This window comes from Rattus norvegicus, chromosome 4 (genome assembly GCF_021556685.1).
Source record: "Rattus norvegicus strain SHRSP/BbbUtx chromosome 4, alternate assembly SHRSP_T2T, whole genome shotgun sequence".
In the NCBI taxonomy this organism is placed as follows: domain Eukaryota; kingdom Metazoa; phylum Chordata; class Mammalia; order Rodentia; family Muridae; genus Rattus; species Rattus norvegicus.
The window spans coordinates 60,705,240-60,729,176 of record NC_141537.1 but is presented as its reverse complement, the minus strand read 5'-3'; the positions used below and the strand labels follow the sequence as shown (position 1 = coordinate 60,729,176).

Sequence of the window (23,937 nt, the reverse complement as noted above, 5' to 3'; positions counted from 1 at the left end):
ATGTAAACCCTCTGAGCTAGCTAAAAATAACTTTAGTTGATTACATATTTATGTGTAATTTGATGGTTGATGTCTCAAATGTACTTCAGCAGAGCAGTATGAGCAAAGACAGGAGTTCTTGGCAGCTTGGCATCCTGTCACCTTTCAAAAAAATGGGGGGTTGGGGGAGCAGCCATAGAATTTCAGTGTCCCTGGCCCCAGTAGAGAGCAACAGTGTTGGCTGGCTGTTGTTAATTTCAGCCTTGGCTAACTACTCTTCTGTCACCATCATGTTGCCTGTATTTAGTGCTGGCTGTTTTATAACATTATAACCCCATCTGTCTGATAATTTGGAAGCACTGGAGAGTGCCGAGTGTGCTGCTAGGCGCCGCCGGCTTCTTCTGATGAAAATAAAGAGACCAGAGACCGGGGCTCGACGTGTGAGAAAAGTCGTCAAAGCTGCACGCGGGTAAGAAGAAATGGTTCATTCATCTACCCTGGAGATTGGACCCAGGGCCTCTGCCGGGCTAGGCTCTACCAAGAGTATTTGGCTCATCCTGAAAGAAAGAGAGACTGAAGACACTGGGATAGACTGGTGGGCCTGTGCAGTAAATAATATTTGCAAAAAAAAAAAAGAGGAAAAAAAATCTTAAGAGGGGGAACTCATCCTAATGCCTCCTTAGGAGTCGAGTATCAACACAAAATACTTAGACCCCAAATGCGAATTCAGGTGAGGGCTGAATTCCACTGCAAGCCTTTAGAAGCCAGGTGAGTTCCTAGATGCTTGAAACCTTTGCTGAGTGGGTTGGTTCCGTAGGGTCAAGGCCACTTTGATGCAAACAGCCTTCCAGTTCTTCTGGGAGCTGCTAAAATGGAAGGCACTTGGCAGTGCTCCCCAGCGGCTGCCTTTCGCAATTCTCAGTCTGTATTAACTGGTCTCCTTTGAATGAAGTGACCCAGTCGAATAGATTGGCAAGACAGAGAACAGCTTAGGCTTAAGGCTTTGAAGGAACCAACTTAGTTTTCCGACCTTAAATCACTCTTGGCAGCTTTGCTTATTAACAGTCTTTCAGACTTCACTGGTTTTAAAGCACATACACATTATTTCTGCATATTTTACTAACTCCCGATGTCTTTCTTCTTTGCATAGTTCTTGAACATAATTCCCTGTGTGTGTGTAATGTGTGTGCATGTGTACATGCGTGTGCATGTGTACGTGTGTGTCCTGGTGGAGGTCAGAGGACAGTCTCGGGTGCTATTCTTCAGGAGTGGTCCTACTTTGAGTTATGAGACAGGTTCTCTCGCTGTGTCCTGGGACTTGCCAATTAGGCTAGGCTGGTAGCCAGCAAGGCCCTGGATGCCTCCAGTCTCTGCCTCTCCATCACTGGGCTTACAAGTCTGTGCCTCGGCACCTAGTTTCTCCACATGGGAGTTAAAAACGTAGGGATCGGGGTTGGGGATTTAGCTCAGTGGTAGAGCGCTTGCCTAGGAAGCGCAAGGCCCTGGGTTCGGTCCCCAGCTCCGAAAAAAAGAACCAAAAAACAAAACAAAACAAAACAAAAAAAAAAAAAGTAGGGATCAAGCTTAGATAGGACCTTCTTTATGGACTAAGCCATCTCCCCAGCTCCTCTCCATTTTCTTACTGTGACATTGACCCATCTTTTGCTAGACTCAGAAGCATACTTATATTAATGTCATTTGCGATACACTATACATTCTTATCATGATAATTAGCAGAAGGAAGTTACGGATTATTTTCAACATCTTAATATATTTCTGAATTTACATTAAGATTGTGCTAGTTAATATCTTTCCCAGAAACAGATCAAGGCTCCTGTTTGAATGGCCCGTGTACCTTTTTCAATTAACTGGGGATGTTTTTTCCTTTATTTCCATTTTAAGGAGAAAAAATAATGTTTCTAAGCCAGGCAGTGGTAGCATGTTCCTTTAATCCCAATACCCAGGAGGCAGACGCAGGCAGATCTCTGAGTTCGAGGCCAGCCTGGTCAACAAAGCGAGTTCCAGGATAGCCAGGGCTACATAGAGAAATCCTGTCTCAAAAAAACCAAATTAAAAAAAAGTTTCTAAAAATTTATTGGATTAACATTACAGTCTCTTTGTATGATCTTTAAAAACGTCTGTTTCAACTAGTGATAGGTAAGAATGCTTTCTATATCAAAAGTCCTACATACCCAGTTTTTCATGGGTCTTGTTACTTTGTTGATGGCTGATAGAAGGATTTAATAAGAAAATATATGGGGGAACACTACGGAGCACTAAGCTTTGCTACACTGCTCTTCTAGTGATGAGACTGCACAGAAATAAAAGGGATTGGCTAATATGCCAGCATGAACTTGTAGACAAGTTCACATCATGTCTGTAAAAATATCTTACCAAACAAAAAATTAATTTTAGTTTTAATCATTACTAGAGATTGCTCTAGTTTATACACTGACTGATTCCCAAATATCTAAACTGTTAAGAGTAGTCCCAAGGCCAGTCCTGTACATTCAAAGCTCCAGGATCTCCATGACACAGGGTAACAACAGGATATCCCAGAGGAGTCCTTGTGAAGATCACAGCAGAAGCCAGAGTCCCAGAATCAGGCCAACGACTCATCACAATGAACATTTACAAGAAAAGGTATGTGGACAGAGGGGTATACTGTGTGATACACCGTCACATATTACATCTTCCACAAAAAGATGTTTTCTATACTGTGTTTTCTTTCTTTCCTTCTTTCTTTCTTTCCTTCTTTCTTTCTTTCTTTCTTTCTTCCTTCCTTCCTTCCTTTCTCTCTGTCTCCTTCCTTCCTTCCTTTCTCTAACTTTCTTTTCTTTTAGGAGTGTTGCAATGGCAGAGAATAGATACACAGGAACGGAGAGATGATTGGGATGGGGGTGCATGATGTGAATCTCACAAAGAATCAATAAACAGTTAAATTAAAAAAAAAAAAAGGCTGGTCCCAAGGTAGTGCTAAAATAAGGTGGAGAACTTGCCAGATAGGGTCTAGTGGGACATCCTCAGAACACTGAGGGCCGTCAGAAGGGAGTATGGGACCTTCACCCTTCTCTCTATTTGCTTCCTAGACGAGAGGTGGAAAGTTTCCCTCTGTCTCTCACTCCTACCACAGAGCGCTGTCTCACCACAGGCTCCAAGACTGGGGCAAAGTGGAACAACAAGCCAAGATAAACCTTCTCTCTATATAAGTTAATTATCTTAGGTATTTTGTTACAGTGGAGGAAAGCTAAGACAAGGCTGTTATGAAAACCAACAAAGATGTTTAATAGAAAAGCCCTCGGAATCCTTCAGATGATCCCACATAAAGCCAGGTCATCGCTCTAACGTTCTTTGCGTTCTATTGAAAGCTCTAATTAGCCAAGTACAGACTTGTTAAAACAAGAAAGGCTCCACATTCAACATGATTTTTACCTCAGTCTGACGAGTTTTACGCAGCTCACCTTCCTAGGCCGTCCTATTCTTGGCTTCTCTTCATTTGAAAACAAAAAGAGGTCAGTCAGTGGAACGCTCTCCTGCAACAGAATGAGGTATTTTTAATTATGCAGTTTTATAAATAGAAAAGAAGAAGATATCTAAATGAACGCATGAGGCTCCATTCCCAGTAATGCTGCCGTCCTCCCTCCCTCTGCCCTTACCCTGGTCTCCATGGTTTCTCACATACCATTCCCCTGTTTCCTACATGCTAGCAAATACAAACACACAGCATCCCCGTTCACACAGGAAGTCTGTTCGGTTTTCTACCTCACTTTTTCCAACCTGCTAGGATATCCTCAGGGCTGGAAATGGTGCTCCATGGTAGTATTTTTTTTTAACCATGTGCTAGACCCTATAGTCAGTCCATACCATCACAGATTAAAGCAAAACATATGTCCCTGAATATATCCTGAGTAGAAGACCTCCCATGGGAAGATACGACAGAAACACGGGACATGATGACATTGCCCTCAATAAAAACATTATAAAATCTTGTCCCATCTCTGAAAAAATATAATTATGTGAGGGAACATATATGTTAAGTAGCCTGATTTAGCTTTTCTACAATGTACACATATACCAAAATATGGTGTATATCACAAAGACATGACTTGCATTAGACAACCAAGAAGATAATATTAAATAATAAACCAATAAATAAAATGGAGATCCCAGCCCTCCCTTTTTTTTTTTATTAACTTGGGTATTTCTTATATACATTTCGAGTGTTATTCCCTTTCCCGGTATCCGGGTAAACATCCCCCTCCCCCCTCCCCTTCCTTATGGGTGTTCCCCTCCCCATCCTCCCCCCCCTTGCCGCCCTCCCCCCAACAATCTAGTTCACTGGGGGTTCAGTCTTAGCAGGACCCAGGGCTTCCCCTTCCACTGGTGATCTTACTAGGCTATTCATTGCTACCTATGGGGTCAGAGTCCAGGGTCAGTCCATGTATAGTCTTTAGGTAGTGGCTTAGTCCCTGGAAGCTCTGGTTGCTTGGCATTGTTGTACATATGGGGTCTCGAGCCCCTTCAAGCTCTTCCAGTTCTTTCTCTGATTCCTTCAACGGGGGTCCTATTCTCAGTTCAGTGGTTTGATGCTGCCCAGCCCTCCCTTTTACTATGTCACCATAGTCAGGGAATTTCAGAATTGGCTACTGTAAACGATCTGTCACTGGGGTATCAAAATCTGCTTCCTTTTCTGCTGGAAATATATTGTGCCCCTTACCTCACGCCGTGTGTCATGGTGTGGGTGTTGCTGCGGCGGCGGCTGCTGCTGCTGCCGCTGCTGCTGCCACTGCTAGGAGTGCACACTCCACCCCTGAATGACTCCCAAACCAAGACTATGTTTTAAGTTTCCTCTTGGCTGGGTGTGGACACAGGACCAAATTGCGGGAGATAAATATGAGCAGAGTACATGAGAATCACTTCCTGGTTCAGCCCAAACCCATAACCCCAGCACACCATGTTCTCCCTCACTCGCCAGCAGTGTGGGGATGCCTAGAAATGACTCTGTAGGCTGCACATTTGAAGATGGCAGAGTCACAAGAGAGGAAGCCTGGGGTCTTTGAACTGCTGCTACTAGAAGGAGTACTACACATCTTGGAGGCTGTATGATAAGAGAACCTTCCCGTGTTCTTCAGCCATGAGATCACTTCTTAGGTAGATTGCAGCAGCTAGCCCTGTCGTCATTAACACAGACAACGAATACTGAGCACCTGTAGCCCGTCCTTCTGTCTGTGTGAGTCTCTCAGCACTCTAGGTATCTGGGAGCTCACAGGAACTCCCAGTGGACCGTGAGCCCCTTGTGGGAAGTGACTACCATTCATGGTCATATCCTTAGTGCCGAGAGCAAGTGGCATTTAGGTGTTCAGTAAACCCTCCAAGTCCTTTTGGAGGAGCAACTGAATCCTGGACCTCCTGCAGGGACAGTGGCTTACTTTACTACCCTGTCAGTTACTTTGCTATGACACCAGTGCCTTTTTTGTTGTCCTCTGATCAGGCCGTCATACTTCGCTGGCTTGAAATTTCAGAACGTTATTAATATGGCGCTAAACTCCGCCACCTCTTTCTTCATTGTCTTTCCAGGCATATGGAATAAATCTAAGCTGTCTTCAAGTCAGCCCTTCAACTACCTGACAATGCCTCCTCCTACCTCTCCCATAAGAAACCCTTTAGGCTCCAGGCTAAGTAGTGTAAGGTCCTTCAACTCTTCTAAGATTGTCACGATTGGAACTCTTATCACCGATCTGCACTCCCCTGTACAAACATGGGGCTGTCACTGTTCCCTGTTTAACTAGTACTCACGGTGGAGGACCATACTCTTGGAATGGACTAACCCACCATGGTGGACCACCTGTCCCTCCCAACTAGGACTCCATACATTAACCAAAGCAGCTCACCGATTTTAACAGCCTGAGAAGCAGCTATGTGGCCTGGAGCTTCCCATCTAACTTGCTATCTCTTCTCTCTACTGCAGGAAGAAGTCCCCTGCCACCAATCTATACACCACTTCACTATGCAAGCTTAGACTTCACCTCTCTTATATGAAAAATGAGATGGCTGGGCCACATGATGATTGAGGTTTGTCTCTCACTCAGAAATCCTTTGTGTGTAGAACAGGAAATTCTGGGAGAATGCTTGGGCTCTGACGTAGGATCTCTCGCCCAGAAAGCAATGGGTGTGTAAATCTGCCTAGAAACAACAAGCTTCACAAATAACATGAAAAAGAACAGGTAGTTTTCCTTAGCCGTATCCAGCTGATACACACTGATGTCTGGATACTGGGATCAGTCAGAGGTATATACCAGAGACAATGGACCACTGGTATAAAGTCAAGAAAAACATAGCACCAACTGACAGTCACTAAGCCTAGGAGAAATCGGGCTGTGGTTCCTGGAAACGTAGTTCTGGGGAAATATAACACCCATACTTTTTAAACTCAAGGAATAATGACCATATAGTGGGATTACTTCCAACCACTGAAAGCCTAGTTAGGTGGATTACCAATTTCTTCTTCTCATTTTACACGTGGTATAAGTGTACCCACCCTCAAAGACCCTCAACTACTGAGTCCAAAGGGCTGTTGTTGGCTGGGGGCACGAGACCATGTCTATATATCGCTTACCCTTGGACAAGTTCTTACAAAACAGACATCTTGCTCGCTTTTAGCTGATTAATTTTTCTGGCTGTTTCTGGCTGGCTAGTCCTCCCCACAGGCCCCACCCACACTTCTGAGGCTGGGTCCACTTCCCACCTCAGAACAAGATTCTGCACACTATTATTTGACCTCCTTTGAAAACCTCATTGCCAGCTTTCTAACCTGATCTGGGCACATTCCCCATCGGGCCTGCATTTCCTGTGATGATGAGTTGGTTTCCTAGGTGACAGAGGAAAGGAATAGACCTGTTAGCTTGTGGCTTCTGACTCACTCCCTGCAATGGACGTCACAGCATCCTGGCTGAAGAAGTGGATGCTGATAACAAGCGTGAGCTGAAGGGAGCAGTGGGGCCCTGATGGTTAAGACAAGCGCGCCGTACCCGTTTACCCTCCCGTGAGGCGGGCGAGCCAAAAAAAACCCATAAATTCTGGATCTGAAGAAACAAACAGCAAATCCCAGGCCTCTGAGCCCAGTCTTTTATAAATTCACAGTGGAATTCTGTTCTGCAATGATCTCTGGACCGTTTGCTTTTCTGGGACATGGAGGAGTCAGGGTTCTCTAACGAAATGGCCCATGAAGGCCAAAAGGAGAGATAGCAACAAACCAAATACGCAAATTCAGTTTGCTGAGATGACAGCTGTCTTTAAATTTTCACAGTTGTTCCCAAAGGGATAAATAAACCCACGGTGCCCCAATCAGTCATTAGAGACCACAGTGAAAAATGACAGGCTCATCTTCAGAAAAGTTAGATTTCATGAAACTTGGAACACACACACACACACACACACACACACAAGCTTACATTTCAACTCCTTCTTTTTCTGTCAACTCATCCCAGCACTGCACAAGTCAATGGATGCTGTGTGGAACTAAAAACCTGAAGCATTCCTTTGTTCATCAAGTCCCAGTCAGAGAAGGCTCAATGGATTCTTAAGATTCTTGAATCCCTTAAATGACCGGCAAACCTAAAGTTCCTTAAAGGCGAGAAAGCATCTTGTTTTTCTCAGGGGCCTGGAGGGGTACTTTAAATAGCACGGGCAAGCATCTGAATGAATTAGACAGCAAATGTAGGTTAGCTTTATTTAGACAGATAAAGAAGCAGAGAAAGTTGTCTGGTTCAAGGGCAGTGCAGCCTGACATGACAGCATTTCTCAGAGGAGAGGAAGCTGCTCTGGGAGAGAGAGGTATTTTGGGCAAAGAGCAAAGTTCCTTTGTAATCTCCAGGGACAGAGATGTTACACTCCTCAGCACACAAGAGCGAGATTTAAGAATGGCCGGCTAGTCACTGAAGGAAAGAGCTATAGATTTACAATGTAAAACAGGACATACCTTGTCTGAGTTCACCTTTTCCCACTCCTAAGGGACATCATCAGAAAGAGATAAGTTTCTTAGAACATAAGTTGGGCCAGGGAGCGCCTTCAGCTTCTGAGAAGCAAGGCTTCAGATCTGCAGCAAGGTCCCCTAATTCCCACATGGGGTTAGTTACCGTATCTCCCCGGGACACCAAAACATGAGGATGCTCAAGTCAGTTCTACAGAATGGCATGCCATGGGCACACATCCGATGCACATGTTCCTGCATATTTTAAATCCTCTTTAGATACCCTGCAACACCTCACACCATATAAATATTGTATATAACTGTTGTGATGCTAGACTGTCTAGGAATAATAAGAAAAAAATCACGAATATTCAGGATCTATGCAGCACCTCCTCACCACCCCCCACAGCCACCGTCACCACCAATATCGTCAATGTTGTTGGTTGTATCTGAGGATTCAGGATCCATGGATACAGTGGGCCAGGAGGGCCCCTGGAGATGCGTAAGCAATGGTGTGGCAACATTCATGCATTCACAATAAGCAAGAGCTTGAGAAAACAAGCCAACAAACAGATTTGGGTTTCTCTTGCTCCTTTTCCTCTTCACCTTTCTCTCCGAGGTTATTCTCGGGGACAGTTGCTCCTTTATACGTGTTCTGAAAGTAAATGATGTCTAGAACGTAGTAGCTCTAGGAAAGAAGTTAGCATTCTGGTCGTGCTGTTTGTGCCATGATATTTAAGGCATCTTCCCTAAACCTTTGCCGGTTTCTTCTCAGCCCACAAAGGTCAAATGTGTTTTACAGTTGAGCAGCTACTCCCCAGTTATAATTTTAAAAAGGAAAAAAGACAGGAGATGTACTCATTTGAATAAAGTATAATTCTCAATAAGTAATAATTTTGAGGAAACCAACTTCTTCCCAAGACAAAATTTTGTGTTCCTAAACTAACACTGAATTTACATTTGGGATTAAAAACAATCTTGGAAAAAAAGTGTCTAACAAACTCTAAACCAAATTTTTAGCAACTTGGTTTTCTTTTTAATTTATTAGCTTTAAGTTTTGCATGTATGTGGGCCAGGAGCACTGTACAGGGATGCACAGGCGTCCACGGAGGACAGGGGTGGTCGAGCTCCTGATACGGGTGTTGCAGATGTTTCTATGGCAACATGTGGGTGCTGGGAAGGGGCAGGCTCAGTTCCCGGTACCTACTTGCTGGCTTACAACAGTCTGTAACTCCACTCCCGGGGATTCAACACCCTCTTCTGGTTTCTTGAGGGCATCAGGCACACACGTGCACAGGGTACGCAAATTCACACAGGCAACATGCTTGTATACATGAAATAAAAATAAACAAGCGTCAAGCTTATCACTTCCCAAAGCCGTGCATCTTCACAGATTGCCAAAGCCGCGTCGCGGGAAAGTGACACAACCCTGTTGTGAGGCCGGACCTACGCTCTGAGTTGGGTATTCACACATACTTCCTTCCCTATCTGTTCCATGCATTTCCTCCTTCAAAAATTACCGACGGAATTCCCACCACACGCGGAGAAAGCAAGGGTGCTTAGAATTCGCCTTCTACCTCGCTGTCCTCTCTTTTCTGCCTGCTCGGCTCCTCCCCACTCTGTCCACCCAAGCTCCTCTCCAGTTACTCCTGCTGGTCCTACAGCACATGCTAAAAATGTATCCAGCGGGGAAGCACTGTTTGCACTGTAGCCAAAGTCCACTTAACTCGTTGCATTCGATGCCAAAAATCTCAACATCCCTTTAACTCTTTGTGACACTGGCAAATGGGTTAATCATCTGAGGCCACTCCAGCTCTAAGAGTGTGACAGACTGCCAATAGGTATGACTTTCTGAAGTAACATATTCAGAAGACTTTATGAGGCCCAGATACCAAGTATATTCAAAAGCTGTATCGACCTTTTACAAAACTGTCTTACCTAAAGCCAAGTCCTAGAACCTTTCATGTGTGTAGTTACCAGAATCTGATTGGGAGGAAAATTAACTATTCACTTCTTTTTTAGCAGAGACTAACATGTTTACTTGAACAAAAATGATGAATGTAGTGACACCCGTGGGAGTGGGGTGTCTTTCTTGTTCTGACGTCACCGGTCACATTACTATTGTTAGAATATGTTTGTTAGAACTTCTCAGTGTGTGCTAACAATGAGGTTCAGTGGTGCAATTTCCCAACCTGTTTTTAATGTCTCAGAATGAAACATTTACATGAAGGGACTAAACTGTAATCACTTACTGACACACACACACACAAAAAACAAAAACAAAACAAAACAAAAACAAAAACAAAAACAAAAAAAACCCAAAACCCTAAAATATGGTGTATAGAACTGTTAAAATAATGACCATCTCCCATCTCTGTTTTTCTGTGGTCTTCATGCTTGCTTTGCCAAACATGATTTCAGTAATTTCATATCACTAAAAAGAAAAAAGTATTGCAATAGTGTGTGCCCGGCAAAGTAAGACTCATACTTTTTGTTTTTATTTTGTGACATTTGTGTCTCTTCAGCATGATCCTGGCAGTCTTCCTCTCATGATGCAACTTCCTGCTTTGTTTTGTTTTGGCCAGGGATTGTCCCTCCCACCCTCCACCCCCCACCCCTGCCTTGCAACAGTTCGCCTGTGAGGTACTTAGCTGCCACTTTGTTTTTTGTAGTTCCCTTTCTGCTTTCTGTGGCAATCCCCACATGAAAATATCTAGTACCCCATCCAAATGGACACCTACTCATAGGCTCTCAAACACATACACACATATACATAAACACACATACACGCATACATATGCACATATATACGCATACTCACATCATACATATACACGCATACACACACACACACACACACACACACACAGCCTAGACTCTCCCATCCTCACCCTGGGACTCACACTACTCTAGCAGTTTGCTGGCTCTGTGGATAAAAGCAGTGGCTCCTAAGGTCAGTTCTGTGATCAGAATGGGTGCTAAGGAAGCTAGAAACACTGAGGGATCTTGAACCAAGAAGAAACTGACCACACAGTTTAGAGATGATAGAGTAAAGGCTTCAAGCTGTCTGTCATGAGAAGAGCAGAAGAAGCTGGACTTGGGTTCCTCACCTGGAGAGGTTTCTCTTGTCTCCTGACAGACATGCACTGGTTCCTCAAGGCTCAGCTCACCACTCTTTGGAACTTTCCCTAAGACACCACTGTCTCTGACTCGGCCTCCTGTAAACCTGGTTTAGATATTTTCTCTCCCTTCCATCAACAGGCCATTAGATTGAAATGTTTAGAAGCATAAGCATTGGCTGCTTCCTCTTTAATCCTAGGAGCTGCTACTCAGTGAGTGTACTCAAAGCGTGAGCAGAATCCATGTTCCCCTCTCGTGAGAAAAAGTGACTTCAGTGAAGGAGAGAGATAGGGGAGTATCTTTATTGGCTTCCCTTCTAAGATTGGCAGAGATGAGCTGACCTCACAGTAGGGGCTAAAGGGAAGAGTAAATTAGCAACAACAGTGCTGCCTAGCCCCTCAGCATCCTCACCCATGTCTTCTAGTGACTAATACATAGGTCTAATGCCACCCACAGAGTAGGCAGGCATGATGGCTTACACCTTTGAGCCCAGCACTGGGAAAACTGGCAGGCTGTGAGTTCACTATGAGTTCAAGGTCAACCTGGACTGAATATCAAGTGTCAGATCGGCCAACTCTACATAGAGAGACCCTGCCTCAAACAAACAAATAGATAAATAATAAAAATAAATAAAAAGGAGTCTGGGGAAACCTGGCAAGATCAAGTCAGAAGAAGAGGTAGTTGTACAGAGGAAGCTCACCCTGGCAAGTGGAAATGCATCATACAGCCTTTAAATCGATGGGTGGGGCCCAGATCTCAGAGTAAAATGTGTCAACATTTATGTGGTCTAAGTATAAAAGAGAAGGTAAGGATGAGAGAGAACTATGTCCCTCTCCTCATTTTACTTTTTTATCATATTAAAATCCCATAATGCTTATTACAAAGGCGAGCCCTGGTTCTCCTAGTGGGTTTGTGGGTAGGATTTCTGGTGGTGAGCACAGGCACCACAGCCCAAAAACTTTGAGTGTGTAAACCAAGGGTCCTGTCATAGTAGATGAGGATGTCTTTGATATCCTTCTTCCGAGCCTTGTCCACTTATTTCTTGTATCAGGCCACCATGGCTGTGGAGATGGACTGTCTGATAGAATAAATCTGGGCCAGATGACCACCACCCTTCACGCAGACCTGGATGTCCAGGCTAGCAGACTGCTTCTAGAGTTTGCCAATCCACCAGACTGGGAGACAGTTCACTTTAGCCAGGCCACTTCCCTGTTTGCAATACATTATAGCTGAAACGGCCCTTGCAGTGGACCCTGGGGCAAAAGGACTACAAGCCAAGGATGTGAAGGGCTCCATTCTTTACTTCAAAGGTCCCAGGTTAATTTACACCTACACCATTAAATTGTTTTATTATCTTCCTTTTCCACATGGAGAAAGTAGAGGATACAAGAATCAGAATTAGGAAGGAGTCCTGTTCCATAACAATGTAGAACTAAGATTTGAACTTGTCCCTTTGTTACTCCCAAGAGCTATTTTCCTGGTTTTTTTTTTTTTTTTTTTTTTTTTTTTTTTTTTTTTTTTTTTTTTTGTGATAAGCATGTGTCACCGGGCCCAACTCCAAGAGCTTTTAAGAGACGCCTTTTAGCAGGATTGGACAATGAAGACCGATCCTTGCTTTAGCATGTGTAAGGTCCTAAGTTAGATTTCCAGTCCCCCCCCCCAATTGAATATTATTTGGACACTGTGGGTCCCATCTGACACTGGACAGTGTGGGAGGGATGGGAAAATGAGCCTTCATTCAGGGGACTACTTATCAAGGTTGAGAAGTTGACACATAGTTGCTGGCTGAATGACACAATGAAACAGGATTTTGGGAAAAGGGCTCCCGGAGAACTGGAGGAAGGGTCCAGTCAGCTTGCAGGGAATCCAGGGAACACGGGGAGGCAGCTCTGAGCTGTGTCTGGAGCAAGCCCAGGTGCTGGGACACTGCAGAGAAGGGAGTGTTATACTGCAGGGTGGAAGGGTTCAAACCAGTTCAGCCGAGTTCAGCTTGGGGCTGGGATAGTTGAAGGTGAAGGGGGGTGGGAAGGCGGAGCCAGATCACAGAGGCTTCTGCAGAAGAGTCTGAAGTAGGAATGGGGACTTATTGGGAGGTTTCTGAGTAGAGAAGACACCAATCCAATCAAAGCCTTAATTAAAGCACCCCCAAAGTGTTGTTGAATCCATCCTGACTCCTGTACACAAACTCACAAAGCAGAAAGATATAGGAAGTCAGTATTCTTAAGACAAAACCAATAACAACAACAAAACCCTGACAAAAACACAGAAGCCTGCTTGCTTCTGAGGAAAGACAGCCAAGTCCAGCCATCTTCCCTCTTCCACAGCCAGAATGGCCCCATTTTCCTGACTGGAGGTCATTCACCAAAAAAGCCCTAGGGCAACAAATTCAGTCCCTTCTCCCCTCAGAGAAAAAAAAAATTCCAGCTGGGAAATGACAGTCCCTCCCTCCCCTTCCTGTTGGGCGGTCAGCCCAGGGAAGCCTGCAGCCCTGTTCTCACCTCCGGGTACCAGACCCACTTGCTGGAGTGGGAACAGGATCCTGATGGCTTAATTGAGTTAAAAGGGAAAGTGCGGGTCCTCTAAAAGCCTCCTCGATGGCTTCAATGGCATCGGAGAGGCACTCAGGGCTCTGAAAAACCTTGTGGTGGCAGTCTCGGTCCCTGGGCTAGGGAAAAGCATAGTGAATTTCCCATAGTGCAGAATTCAGGAGCACTGAGAGCCAGCTGCCCTAGCCGGCACAAACGGCTTGTTTACATTTTTTCTCTTGGGCTCAAACCCATCTATTTAAACTTTAACCAGTGGCAATTACAAACCCAGGAAAGCCAGACATGGCAGCCTGCACAGGACGCGAGGCGAGTCGGATGCCAGCAGTCTGGCCCTGAGTCCCAGGGAAGAGAGGAGTATTTTGAGACAGGGGTCGAGGAAGAGCACAGAGAACGGAAAGTAAAAGGTATCCCTTAGGGGCTGGTCCTCAGAAGCGGCACAGAGAAGACTAGGGTAGAGGCAGCAGGGCAGGCTAGTAACAGTGCTCTCGGAAACCTGTCACCCTTCCAGGATCCCAAAAGCCTACTCACTGTGACCCTGAGCTTGCCATATTCCTTTTGCCTAGGCTGAGAATGGCACCTTTCTCCGTCTATCCAAATACCAAGGTGCTTTGGGGTTTTCTCTGGTTCCTAGGCCGCCCTTTTCTTACTGAGCTCTGGTTTAGTGAGAGGGGAAGCTCTGGTTTAGAGAGAGTGTGTATGGGGCGGGAAGGGTGAGGGGGGAGCAGCTCCAGAGGCCTTTTTGGTAAGGATTCTAGCCTCATTCATGAGGACCCTGGCCTCAAGACCTAATAAACACCTTTGTTTCCTTCCTGGGTCAAAGTGCACTTATCTGCCCAGGGGTTGGGAGCTAAGGGAGGCTGTCCTCCAGAAAAGGCAAGCAAATTTTCCTGGCAAATCTCCCCTGGGAGCCTTGATGAGCAGCCTAGTGGTCTAGGGTATGCTCAGTTTGGTAGAGGGACCCACTAATACCTAGAGGGAATTCTTCTGCTGGCTTCATATGGGCGAATCCTATGAGCCCGTGCAAAGACACAGAACTACAGCTTCAAAGTGGATGTTTTATACTGAATTCCAGGTGTCTGGCGGGCTGGTCAATGGGGCCAATTTCTGATATAAGAATTTGAGAAACAAGACACACCTTTAATCCCAGCACTTGGGAGCAAGAGGCAGTTAGATCTCTGTGAGTTTGAGGCCAATTCGGTCCACATAGTGTGTTCCAGGCCAGCCAAGGATACATAGCAAGATCTTGACATCCCTCCATTCCCCCCGCCTCCAAAAAAAAACAAAAAACAAAAAACAAAAAAACAGAAAAACCAAACCAAAACTATGGATCAAATATAATTCATCCTCCCCCATACATTTGAAAAATCTTACTACCAAAGTGGCAGCATTAGCTGTAGGGCCTTTAGGTTAAATTAATTATTACAATGTGAGACCAGGGCCCTCATGAAAGAAGTCAGTGCCTTTAATAAAATGGCCCCAGAGCGCTGTCTTCTCTTCCCACTATGTGAGGGTTCAACAAAGAAGACAGGTATCTGTGAGCCAGAAACCTGGACCTCACCACATACAGAACCTGCCAGTGCTTTGATATTAACCCCCCAGCCTCCAGAACGATGAGAAATAAACTTTGTAGATTATGAGTCTCCCAATCTACAGCGTTCTGTTACAGCAGCCCAAAGCACTAACGCACTAGTTAAATCCCTCCCATGTCAAAGAGCCTGACGCTACTCCTCGGAAGCTCAGGCTGCCTCTGGTTTTTAAGCTTCTCGATTTTGCCATCTCTGTAAAGACGCTCATGCATCATGCAGAAGACAAGCCTTAACTCAGATGCTATCAGCTAATTTCTTAGCAGGATTCACTTGCTGCTCATTCTGACACCAGAGCCCTGTGGGAAGAAGCTCTGGGTGGGCAGAGGCCCTGGGAATTACTAGTAGGAAGCAGAGAGTATAACAGTGAGACAGCTACATAAGCTCAGGGAGGAACAGCCCAAGGTCTTCCTGACTTTCTGTAAACCCTCTTCTCGGTTCCCAGTTCTCACCAGGGGAAGCCATTTGGGGCCCAGCCAGAGGAATACAGGTAGAGGAATACCGGCTAGAGGATTAGCCAAGCACCTCGTGATGTCCAAGGCCTTGGTTATGGTCTTCCAGGGTAAACAGGCCAAGGTCATGGGCTTCTTTCCAGACCAGTTTGCTGCCATCACCGGAAGGTCTGTCCTGCAGCTCTGAACCACTCTCTTGACTCCAGCCTACCATTTAAAAAATTCATGATCCTGTTCCCAAGAGCCTGGATGGCTGCTTGCAAACTCATGCTGACTGGGGACAGATCTCAGGGGACCGTCTTTGTTTACGTGGGGGCAGGGCATTTCTTACGAGGATGCTAGCACCGCTGCTGAATTTTTACTTCTTCCAAGTCTGTATGGAGACACTATTTTCTCATTAACTGGTTCCTGGAAAGAAGGGTCAGATTCCAGGTCTTCTGCAGGGTGGAGCCTTGTTCTTATGGTTGCCAGTGAGTGTGCCAAGAGCTGCCCGAAAGGCTCAGAGGGATCTACTTGTTGCCCAGCACGAGGTATTATATATTGGGGGAGGCATTTCATAAAACTGGACATGAAACTTCCAAAGGAAATCTAGGGAACTTTATGAAAAACAAAGGCAGCGAATCCTGGCAGTTAAAATATGTGGGATTCAGGTCAGGATGTATGATATTTACTGTAGAACTGAACCCCTTTCCCAAGACCTCAGTTTCTTATCTACTGAATTCAGACAATAGTAATTCCCAATTCCCAGAGGTATATGGGAGGTCTGAGTTTCTAAAGAATTAAATGTGTTAATAATATTGAAAAAGCCATAGAGGAGTGCCTGCTGCATAGCTTTGGATAGTGTGATGGTCGAGTTGTCAACTTAATTGACACAACCTAGACTCATCTAGGAAGAGACTCTGAAAGAAGAGTTGGTTATGTTGGGTTGGCCTATTTGGGTGTGTGTAGGAGGGTGATCCTAATTAAATTAGTTAATATGGAAAGTATCAGCCCACTATGGGCAGCACCATTCCTTAGGCAGAAGGTCTTGACCTGTGTAAGAGTAGGGGAATTGAGCTGATCACAGGCAAGCACATAAATCATGCATGCTCTTATTTCTGTGCTGTTGACTGTGGATGTGATATGACGAGCTATTTTAAGTTCCTGCTACCTTGACTTTCCTGCTACCTTGACTTCCCTGCTACGATGTATTATTACCTGGCATTGTGAGCAAAGACAAATCCTTTCTCCCCTAAGTTGCTTTTTTGTCGGGTTATTTCTCACAGCAACCAAAATGAAACTAGAAGGGATAGGGAATGTAACATCTTAAAAGGTAACAAGACCAAATTGCCAGGCCTGGATATTGTGGTTGGTTCTATGATGGTCACGGTCTTCAGTTGATTCCCACAACAGCATGAAGAGACAGAGAAAGATCTCTGATACGTTTTGCTCCCAGAGAAATTTCATTCTGAATTCTGACAAGTTTGTAAGCAAGACCCAGAACAAATAGAGCTGACAAGAAGCTCTTTCCTATGCCTGCACTGGAAACAAGATCCTCTTATTGGAATACCTCTCAGCTCAGGGATCCACACATCACTAAATGCTGCCCCTCCTGGACACCCTGCACCAAGCAAGGGGTCCAAAACAGATCAGTCATGTTGGGGGTGTGGGGGGATGGGTGCAGTGGGTGGTAAGAAAAAAGAAAGACTGTGTCAGAGGAAGCCAAACACACCAGGAAAAAAAAGTAGAAAAGCCAAAGAAAGTACAAGGAAACTTTCCTGTGTCTCTCTATTTTTGGCCAAGGTGGGGGAAAAAATAAGCACAGGAGAATGAGACAGAGCCAGTGAAGGGACAAAGACAAGCGTGGATCTGCAGAAACATGCTAATTACCTCACCCTCCTCCTGTGTGGGGCTGCAGGCAGCCCAGGAGCCTAACCATGATTTCATCTCCCAGCCTTTCTTCCACTTCTGTATTTTCTTACAAAGTCCATTGCAGTTCTATTTTGCTTTAGGAAGTAGAAACAGGATCTATCTTTAGGACATTGAAATGCCAACTGGGCTCAGATGAGCATCACTGGGAGTAAAGTAGAGTTGCTGTGACCAGGACAAATATCAAATCACAAATATTTGAAATTCTTCCCCTCTGTGCCCTGAGGAGAGAAGAGTCTTTGTTTGCTGAACTGGCTCCCAGAACCACTTGGCCCTTGTCCTGCAGCATGGCATGTTAGATGGGGAAGGAGAAACCAAAGGAAGGCAAAATATTAGTCAAGTACCTATTATGTATTAGACCTTCTGTTAGATGCTAGAAAACTGAACGCCACAACCCCCTGCCTTTAGGAAGCCCATATTTTTTATTTTTTAATATCTATTAAATAATTCCCATTTCACTCATGTCCAAGATCTTGGCAACCAAGATTCACTTTCCAGCTCTGTGAATCTATTTTAGGCACTCATATAGGTTAAGTGTATACAGAAACCTCTCTTTCCTGTGATTGGCTTGTTTTACTCTGCATAGTGTTTTCAAGGTTTGTCCATATCCTAATACGTAGGAATTTCCCTCTCTGTTAAGGCTGAATGATTTAGCACCCTACGTATGCAATGTTTACTTCTCCATTCTTCTATTGGGGACAGAGGGAGCTTCCATTTCTTGGCTATCATGCATAATGTTGCTAAGAACACAGGCATAAAGCATCTCTAGAAGGTTCCCTTCCTCCTCCTTTTCCTCCCCCTCCTCCTCCCCCCTCCTCCTTTTCTTCTTCCTCTTCCTCTCCTTCCCCCTCCTGCTCCTCTTCCTCCTCCTCCTCCTCCTCCTCCCCATCCTCCTCCTTTTTTCTTCCTCTTCCTCTTCCTCCTCCTCCCCTTCCTCCTCCTCTTCTTCCTCCTCCCCTTCATCCTCCTCCTCTTATCTCTGTTTTCTCCTCTTCCTTCTGATAAGGCTGACCTTGGGTTCACAATTCTTCTGCTTCAACATAAATTCATATTTCTAATCGATATATTGTCCTAAGTCTTAAAACACTTGCTCTAAGCACAAAGCAACGACTGCCGTACTAGCCTATTTAGCATTGCTATAACAAAATACACAAGGCTGGGTCCCTTTATAACCAAGATTCATTTTGCTTATAGTTCTGAGAGTTAAAGACCTTGTATCTGATGATAACCCTCTTGCTGCCACACTTGCAAAGTTGCACAGAACATCACATGACAAGAGACAAGATGTGTGTGCGTTTTCTGGCCATTTTCTTCTTTTTTTTTTTTTTTTTTTTTGGTTCTTTTTTTCGGAGCTGGGGACTGAACCCAGGGCCTTGCGCTTCCTAGGTAAGCGCTCTACCACTGAGCTAAATCCCCAGCCCCCCATTTTCTTCTTATAAAGCCATCGTACCCTGTTCAGTCACTCCACCTTGGGAAGCCTCATCTTGATCACCTGCCAAAAATTCCCATCTTGCAGCACTCTAGCTAGGTCATGTGAGCCACCATGCCAAGCTAAACTACGCCCAATTTTTTGAAAGATTTTATTTTACTTTTAACTGTGCAAGTATGAGTAAGTACACACATGTGCATGTGAGTGCAGTGTCCAAGTCAGCTGACGAGAGTTGGAATTTTAAGCAGTTGTGAACAGCCTGACCTGTGTACTGGGAAGTGAACTCAGGTCCTTTGCAAAAGCAGCACTTGTTCTTAACAACCAAACCATCTCTCTAGCCCCTAAACTAACATTCTTTTAAGAAGAATATCCTATTGTATGTTTGGTATTACCCAAAGGTCCAATTCAGTTTTTATATTATTATTTTTTCATGTGTGGGTGTTTTGCCTGCCTGTATGTTTGTATACCACACATGTGCCTAGTATTTGAAGAGGCCAGAAGAGGACATCAGATCCCTTGGAACTGTAGTTACAGATGGTTGTGAGCAGCCATGTGGGTGCTGGGAATCAAACCCAGGTCCTCTGGAAGAGCAGCAAGTGCTCTTAACTGCTGAGCCAACTCTTCAGTGAACTCAATTTTTAATCACACAAAGACCTGTGTTACATATCCTTGTAGGCCCACTTCCCATACAATGTGCGCACACAGTAGGAGTTCAAAAAAACATTTGTTAAGCAGAACATTTTTATACTTCTTAGTCGCCACTGCTGCAGCTGTCTGCTTTACATATTTTAATAAATAAGTTTTGCAATGTTAATGACTGCTATTTTGATTATATTTGCATGCTAAGTTTATATAAGGAGAGCCGTACAAAAAATACCTAGGCCTCAATCAAAATTCATGTTCCGGATGAAATGCCACTGACAATTCCTCCCCACCCTGGCTGAAAACCAGCACCTGCCACTTCACTTCTTTCTTCTCCCTTTTGTTCCTTAGGTCGTGGTACTGCAAAGACCTGGGGGACACTCATCAGAGGTCTCCTTGGCCCATGGGAACTTGCTTGAACGAAGCCAGGCATAAACTTGAAATGTGGCTGGCTCAGCTTAAAACCTTTTGCAGAGCACTGTTTTCTTCAAGGCACAGGATGAACAAGGCCAAGCCCCGGGTCTGGAAGTACTCACAGAACTGTCACTCTGCCTGGTCACTCTCCACTACAATTAAGCAAGAGGCCTTAGTTTTTCTCAACCATAGAAAATAGCATTTATCCTTGTTCCCCATTAGCTGGATGACAAACACAACACCGACTACAGTGTTCAGAAAGCACTGGGAAAACTCAGAGGAGCTGTATTAGTTTCTTCCTTGTTGCTGTGATAAAATACCATGGCTATAAATAACTCAAAGAGTTGATTTTGGCTTCCAGTTCCACAAGTACAGGAGTCTCTTCATGGCTAGGGTGGGGTAGAAGCTGAAAGATCACTTTTCAAATTCATGAAAGAGGGAGGAAAGGGGAGAAAGGGGAGAGGAGGGGGGAAGGGAGAGAGAGAGAGAGAGAGCTGAAAATAGGGTGAGGCTATGAATTCTCAAAGCCCATCCACAGTGATGATGTAATTCCTCCAACAAGGCCACACCACCTCCCCAGACAGTGTCACTAGACTGGAGAATCCAAACGTTCGAGTACGTGAGCCTATGGGGGACATTCCTATTCAACCCACCACAGCAGCACCGTATCTGATGATAATTATCATGGTAACAGCCGTGGCTGAGACCACCTCTGTACTCCTTTTCAAAATGACTGGTAGACTTCAGATTTTTGTTCTAGATAGCATTGCTGTACCTAAGCCCTGGAGGTCCCTGGTCAGCTCCAAACACAAAGCAGAAGCTACTGTATTTGCCTAACCATAGAAAAGTGTCTGAGGCTAAGTCGCTTTCTCAAGAATAAGAGTTCATTTAGTTTAGGGTTCAGATATTTCTGGAGTTTAAAGAGCCTGTACCTACCTTCTTGCTGTCAGACTCTTAGAGTAGCACAGGATGTTCCATAGCAAGGCATGAGGGGTGTGTGTGTGTGTGTGTGTGTGTGTGTGTGTGTGTATCTGTCCTCGGTTTTCTCCTTATAAAGCCACCAGCATTAGTTGCAGGGCTCCACGCTGACCATATCTAATCCAGTCAAAGGCTCTATTTCTAAGCATGAGTTAGACCACATTCCTACTCTGTTAATATCTCAAAGCGAGGATTAAATTTCAACACGCAATCCCCTAGAGGATACATACCGACTCCATCCATATCATAACGGTTTCTAAAATACAAAAGAAAAAAAACTGGTCCAATGTATAAAACGTTCCTATGGGTCAGAAATGCAAAGCCAAGCCAGGGCCCTGGTTGTTCCGAGCTGGCAGAGGACGTTAGAGAAGAGTGGGTGGGAAGCCAGCTCCAGCACTTAACACCGCAGGCTAGACCCAGAGCCCTACCCATACACACAGACTAGCTTGTAAAAGAGCCCAGAACGTTTGCCCAATGTCTGCTAATGAGCCTTACATCAGGGAATACACAAGACAGAAAATTACAATCAACACATCTCTGTGATTGCATCTGTCTGCTCTCCCAGCACGGCAGAGGAAGTATTAATTCTCCTTATTTGGATATTTTAACTGTCTATGCAGAAAACCAAGCAGGCTGCAACACCTGCCTAACCCTCAGGAGGCTGAGGCAGAAGAATGGGGAATGTGAGGCCAACCTGGGCTACATAACAATATCCAATCTCAGTGACCCTCTCCCCAAAGTCAACAGGTTCTACAGAAGCATTAAACATCACATACCAAAGGAATTCATGAATTAGGATATTCATCATCATGAGGAATTAGGTCTCCCTAAGCTAACATATGCTGTCAATGCATACTCAAAAAAAAAAAAAAACCAAAAAACAAAACAAAACAAAAACAAACCTTCCAATGTGATTGGGAACATGGAACAATAACCACAAAATTCACATCAAAAATAAAATTTCAAGGTGGACAGGATGGCTCGGTGGGTTAAGGCACTTGTCACAAAACCTAACAACATGAGGTTGGCCTATATAATAAAAAGAGAAAAACGTCTCCCACAAATTGTCCTCTGATCTCCATACTACACACACACACACACACACACACACACACACACACACACACACACACTAAATAAGTATAATTTAAAAACAGAAGTTCAAAATGCAGCTGTAATAATAGGACATAAAACATAAAATGTTTCATATCTGACTTCAGCAGTAAGAAATTTATTACTTCAGCTCACAGGAGACCCAATATTGGTTACTGCAGCCACACATCGACATCAGGGCTTGGGACCTTTTCACCTTCCTGTCTGGCCAGTCTCAGTGAGCCGGCTTCTAGTGTATGTCCTTCACTGGGAAGATGCTGCCACAGTATTGGGGTTGGATTTTCCTCCATTTCTACACAAAGATAGGAAGTGTAAATCTCTTTCTTATGTAGCTTTTAAACTAAGAAGAATCTTACCTAACCCCTCCACACTTTACATAATTCCATGTAGTTCTCATTGGAAAGACATTAAACTCGTGCCTATACCCGTTCTGATGGAATGAATTTAGATTATGCATTGTGGGTAGAGGTCCACAGATGCAGACAATGGAGATTCCCAGTTGGAAAGGAAGAAGAAATGTTCTCACTTGGCCAGAGGAAGAGATGCTATTAGTTGGCCCAGATAGCCCATCTCGAGTGCCAATTGAAGAAAAATATTAAGTCTGGACATTGTTCTACCTAATATCAAAATTTAAAGTCTGAGATGGCACAAAACATCAGATTTGGAAAAATAAATTGTTGAATAGGTATGTGTCGAAACAATTGTATATGTGTATACTTTTACCCCATAACATTTAAATATATAAATGTGACCAGTAAAGGTATATATTCCTTGTAAAGCATGCAGATTATCTTTACACCTTTGGGTGGAAAAATTAAACAAAGCACAAAAGTATAAAATATAAAAGACAGTGTTATTGTAGCTCGACGATCCAAAATAAAAGGATGTCATTAACAAAGTAAGTAAGTTTAACTTAGGAGATGTTTCCCCAGATGTACAATCATCCAAGTGCTGTAGTTTAAAAACCAATACTGATCTCCTAGAGCGAAATGTTTTTTAAAAACAAAGATTTGAATAGACAAATTCCAGAAGAGCAAACCTGATGACCAAACACACAAGCCCAACCACTACCAATAGGAACGATGGTTCAACAAAACTTAAAAGTCGCCATTTCATATCTCTAAGTTGGCAACAAAAATTTTAATTCTGAAAATATCTGATGTTTAAAAAAAATTCTAGAGAAACAGAACTCTTGGGAAACCAAAATCAAAATCACTGATGAGATGCAGAAGCCCCAAGTCGTCGGTCCACTGTCTGTGTTAGTGAAACTCAGCGAAGGGTGGTTCTACCTACCAGGAAACACCTGCCAGTGCTTAAAGACACTTCTTATTGCCACACACAGGAAGCAGGGGTGCTTCAGGGATCTAGTGGGAGGAGGTGAGGGATGCTGATCGACATTTCCCTCCCAACAGAGAATCACCACCACCACCACCACCACCACCACCACCACCACCACCACCACCACCCGTAAGTCAGTAACATCAGAGTGCAGCAACTCTGGAAAAGCTCTGCACCATGCACCTGCCTGCGAGACTGGGATGCAAATGTTAATTGCAGCATTGTTTGCTAGAGCAAATAGCAAACTAAAAATAACGCACAAGTCCTAAAAGAAAGAGAATAGAGAGAGTAACTTGCAGATAGTAAAAGGAGGCACGAGTTTTCAGCGGTTGTGAAAAATGAGTTTATTTTTATTTTTTTTGGTTGCAATATGAAATTCAAAAACTAATGATGAACAAAAAATAAAAAAATACATGGCGATGATGTATCGTAATGCCTTACAAACAAAGCAGTGCTATATGATGCT

The 23,937-nt window shown here is 44.2% G+C and overlaps 1 protein-coding gene and 1 long non-coding RNA gene across 6 annotated transcripts in view; both read right to left on the bottom strand.

Moving 5' to 3' along the window:
* Mkln1 (muskelin 1) overlaps positions 1 to 23,937 on the bottom strand; it is a 311,316-nt gene that overhangs the window by 197,607 nt on the left and 89,772 nt on the right. The window contains 1 exon segment of the mRNA NM_001429298.1: positions 3,412 to 3,512. The gene's annotated coding sequence lies outside the window, so the exon portion shown is untranslated.
* Vamp5l (vesicle-associated membrane protein 5 like) overlaps positions 1 to 23,937 on the bottom strand; it is a 174,337-nt gene that overhangs the window by 60,628 nt on the left and 89,772 nt on the right. For 4 of the 5 annotated variants that reach the window (NR_190448.1, NR_190446.1, NR_190445.1 and 1 more), the window contains 1 exon segment: positions 3,412 to 3,512. This is a non-coding gene — a long non-coding RNA (vesicle-associated membrane protein 5 like). 5 annotated transcript variants of the gene reach the window in all.